The following is a 1,578-nucleotide window of genomic DNA, read 5'->3' as shown; positions in this document are numbered from 1 at the left end:
AAGCTCCATCAAGAATGAAGAGGAGAAATTACAACTGATGCCACAGAAATACAAAATATCATCTATGAATACTGTAAAAACCTCTATGCACATAAACTGGAAAATGTGGAGGAAATGGACAAATTCTTAGAAACACACAGCCTCCCTAGGCTCAATCAGGAAGAACAGAATTCCCGAACAGACCAATACAGTACCAAAATTGAAACAACAATAAAAAACCTTCCTAAAAAGAAAAGTCCCAGACCAGATGGTCTCACACCCAAATTTTACCAGACCTACAAAGAAGAACAGGTGCCTATCCTGCAGAAATTATTCTATAACATCGAAAAGGAAGGACTCCTCCCAACACATTTTATGAAGCCAACATCACCCTGATATCAAAGACAGGAAAGGACAGAACAAAAAAAGAAAACTACAAACCAATATCCCTTATGAATATAGATGCAAAAATTCTCAACAAAATCCTGGCAAACCGAATTCAGGTACTTAGCAAAAAAATAATCCATCACAACCAACTGGGCTTCATCACAGAGATGCAGGGATGGTTCAACATACGCAAATCTATAAATGTAATTCACCACATCAAAAGAAGCAAAACAAAGACCACATGATCCTCTCAATAGACACAGAAAAAGCATTTTACAAAATTCAACACCCGTTTATGATAAGAATGGTTAACAAAATAGGCATAGACAGGGCTTACCTAAAAATGATACAAGCCATATATGATAAACCCACAGCCAATATCATACTGAATAGGGAAAAATTGAAAGCATTCCCACTTAGAACTGGAACCAGACAAGGTTGCCCTCTATCACCCCTTCTATTCAACATAGTGCTGGAAGTCCTAGCCAGACATTTGCCTATAATTTAGTTTTCAGTAGTTTACATATGAGATGTCTTCATGTGGTTTTATTTGTATGTGCATTGAAGCTCGATTCTACCAAGGAGTTTCGCAATAACTATGGAGAATCAACTTTAGAATTTTTCCTTCAAAATACATGGAACCAAAGCAAATGTGCACTGAATCCCACCACTCCTGGTTGAGGGAGCCTTCTAAGATGTTAAGTCTTTACTTTTCTGTGCTGCTCTAAGCAAAGGCTATATGAGCTCTTGCCTTAAGAAAAAGCAAAGACATATGAGTGCTCAGGTGGGATTTTGGCAGCATGCTAAGGAGCTTTCCACCTGAGCTTCAGATGAAATCCAAGGAAGGCCAAAGGAGCATGGAGTGGGAAACATAATTGTCTATCATGTGTATTCAAAAATCTGATCTATGTCTATGTTGTTTCTTATATATTATACAATGATGAAAAAAATCCTGGTATTTCAGATAGTTTCATCTGTAAAATAGTAGTAATAATTTTGTTACATCTCTCAAAAATCTATCCAGAAAATTAATAGAATAATACCATATGCTAAAATTTATCCTCAATAATTCCTTTTTAAAGAAATTCCATGGAGTTCCCCTGATTTTGGACAGAGCTCACTTATAGACTTTATTATTTTAGTTTGTAGCTGCTATCTCAGAGTACTCCTGAACACATTTCAAGATACAAATTCAAACTCAACATGATTTCA

Source organism: Propithecus coquereli, unplaced genomic scaffold (genome assembly GCF_000956105.1).
Source record: "Propithecus coquereli isolate 6110/MARCELLA unplaced genomic scaffold, Pcoq_1.0 Scaffold17, whole genome shotgun sequence".
NCBI lineage: Eukaryota > Metazoa > Chordata > Mammalia > Primates > Indriidae > Propithecus > Propithecus coquereli.
This window is presented reverse-complemented; position numbering follows the sequence as displayed.